The sequence below is a fragment of the Triticum aestivum genome, chromosome 3D (genome assembly GCF_018294505.1).
Source record: "Triticum aestivum cultivar Chinese Spring chromosome 3D, IWGSC CS RefSeq v2.1, whole genome shotgun sequence".
NCBI lineage: Eukaryota > Viridiplantae > Streptophyta > Magnoliopsida > Poales > Poaceae > Triticum > Triticum aestivum.
The window spans coordinates 424713649-424717071 of NC_057802.1; positions in this window are offsets into that span (position 1 = coordinate 424713649).

Here is a 3423-nt window from a genome sequence, read left to right on the forward strand (position 1 = left end):
GGAGGCATCACCCCTCCTCGTGGACCCCGTCTGCCACCGTTTGTTGGACCAAGGTCACATCCGAGTCCCTATGGACCGCAAGCTCCACAGGACCGACTGTTTCCAGATGATCATGTTCAGCTCCCAGGACATGGTGGTGATCTTTATGAAGATTACTACGGAGATGTCTGAGTTGGTAGTAGTTTCACTAGTGCTGTAACAGTTGTATTCCCCACAGTCTTGCGTGTCTTGTGGGATACGACTTGGTGTGTATCATGTTCCGGAGGTGTAGAAAAATAATGTATAGGAGCTTGGAATGCCTCTGATGAGATGTATCGTCTTCCATCGTAGTTGTACTCTAGCCTGGGCTTGTACTAAACTATGTATGGTGTGTATGACCGTTGGTATATATATGGCAGTTTCTATATTACCATGTCATACTAATGATCATCTCTGCATTCTGTGTTATCCATTACATTCCGCATTTCCTTGCCAAGATTTAGCCATCCTTGTCTAAACCATTGTCTTGTTTCTCCTAGGATGGTCAACACCCGCAACAACCCTGCTGTCCAGGCGCAGGGTGAAGCCAATGCAGTTAGGGAGGAGAATCTGCCTCAACCGCCTTCTCTGGCCGAAGTTATGCTGGAGGCGGAAAGAAACAAGCGTGGGACTAACCGCTTGCTAGAGCGAATTGAGCAGAATACTGCACGTCATCAGAGGAACGACTTGGTGTCCATCAATGACTTTATCAAGTTGTACCCACCGAAGTTTAACCATTCCGTCGAGCCCCTCGATGCGGATGATTGGCTTCGCAGCATCACCCATAAGCTACGTTCTGCCAACGTAGCCGAAGCTGATAAGGTTACCTACGCTGCCTATCACCTCGAAGGCCCTGCTAGCCTTTGGTGGGAAAACTTTGAGGCTATGCGCCCAGCCGGCCAAATCACTACTTGGGCTGAATTCAGTGAGGCTTTCCGTGAGCATCACATTCCGGAGGGTCTCATAGATCGTAAGCGGGAAGAATTCTGCAACTTCACCCAAGGCAGACTGACTGTGGATGCATACAGCCGTGAGTTTGGAAATTTAGCACGCTATGCTCTTGAAGAGGTATCCACCGATGCCAAGAAACAGGCAAGGTTCCGCAAGGGACTTAGCCCCGAGCTTCGCCGTGATCTTCGTCTGCACGAGTGCACCTCCTTCCAGAAGTTGGTCAATAAGGCCATCAGTGCTGAGACAGGTCAGACTGACTATGACGCTTCACGCAAGCACCCCCGCGATTTTGGTTCCTCATCCGGCTCTGGATCTCAGAAGCGCCGGGTCTGGATTCCAAACACTGCTCTGCCACCTAGGTTCACTCCGAGGCCATCCTTTGAGGCGCCTTGCCCCAACCAGCAGTATGCACCGCCCAAGGTCTATGGTGGCCCTGCTGCTAATGCTGCTCCACGCCCCAATGTTGTGACATGCTTCAAGTGTGGAGAAACGGGTCACTATTTGCGTGAGTGCCCCCGGAACAACCCTAATCAACCTGGACAGTCCGTTGGCCGTGGTAAGCCAGCAGGAAAGACTTACTACGCCAAGCCAGCCACCACTGCATGTGGCCATGTCAACTATGTTTCAGCTGAAGAAACTCATGAGGATCCCAACGTCGTCCTTGGTATGCTCCTTGTTAATTGCCATCCGGCAACTGTTCTTTTCGATACTGGAGCATCTCATTCATTTATCTCTGAGAGCTATGCTCGATTGCACAACACCACATTTTGTGACATGCCCACCTCCATGGTAATTCAAACCCCTGGTTCTAAGTGGCAAACCTCTAGGATAAGCCATGGAAACGAAATTCTTGTCGACAGATTGGTCTTCCTTGCATCACTAATAGCTCTCAAGTCCTCGGACATAAATATCATCTTGGGTATGGACTGGATGTCAGCTCATTATGCTAAGATTGATTGCTCTTCTAGAACTGTTCAACTCACCCATCCGTCGGGCAAGACAGTCAATGTTTTGACCCGAGTGTCTAAGCGTCAGCTTTACTCATTAAATGCCAACCCTCTTCCAGACCTTGAAGATGTTCCGGTAGTCCGTGACTTCCCGGATGTCTTTCCAAAAGAACTGCCAGGTATTCCACCTGACAGGGATGTCGAGTTCGTGATAGACCTTGTTCCAGGAACCGTTCCAATCTCTAGAAGACCTTATAAGATGGCACCCCTAGAGCTAGCCGAGCTTAAGAAACAACTCGATGAGTCCTTGAAAAAGGGTTTCATCCGTCCTAGTTCTTCTCCATGGGCTTGCCCCGTCCTCTTCGTCAAGAAGAAGGATGGTACGGATCGGATGGTTGTAGATTACCAACCTGTTAACTTGGTCACTATCAAGAACAAGTATCCGCTCCCCAGGATCAACGATCTGTATGACCAGCTCGCTGGATCCTCAGTCCTCTCTAAAATGGATTTGAGGTTGGGCTACCATCAAATCAAAATCAAGAACGGGGACATTCCTAAAACGGCCTTTGTCACTCGTTATGGCCAATACGAGTACACCGTCATGTCTTTCGGTTTAACCAATGCTCCAGCCACCTTCTCTCGGTTAATGAACTCGATCTTCATGGAGTATTTGGATAAGTTCGTCGTAGTATACCTCGATGATATACTCATCTACTCCAAGAATGAGGAAGAACATGCCGAGCATCTAAGGCTAGTGTTGATGAAACTTCGAGAGCATCGCCTTTATGCTAAATTGTAACACCCCGCATGTATCTTGCCATATTTGTAACTCCGACTCTTGCCATTTTCGGCTATGTGCTATGTTATTTCCCTCCGTTGTCGGGTTTTGTCTTTCGTTTTGTATTTTGTCATGTCATGCATTTTCATGTCATGTCATCATGTGCATTGCATTTGCATTCGTGTTCGTCTCATGCATCCAAGCATTTTCCCCGTTGTCCGTTTTGCAATCCGGCGCTCCTATCTCCTCCGGTGCACCCCTCTTGTTTTCTTTCGTGTGCGTGTGTCAAACTTTCTCGGAATGGACCGAGGCTTGTCAAGTGGCCTTAATATACCACCCAGAGACTACCTGTCAAGTTTCGTTCCATTCGGAGGTCGTTTGGTACTCCAACGGTTAACCGGGCATCCGCAAAGTCCGTTTGAGTGTCCAGCAAAAACCCCCTCTAAAACCAGCCCAAAACCCACCAAACTCTCTTCCATGCTCTAGGTCGTTCGATCACGATCGTGTGGGCGAAAACCGCACCTCATTTGGAGCCTCCTAGCTCCCTCTACCTATTTATATGTGGGCATCCCGAAAACGAAATCGCAGTCTAAACCCTAACCCGCTCCTCCACGCCGCCGGACACGTCCGCCCGGGGCAGGATATATCTCCACCGACGGCCGCGACGAATCGCGCGCCGCCACGTCATCAGCCCCGCCGCCGCCGCCGCGCCGGCCCGCAGGCCCGCCG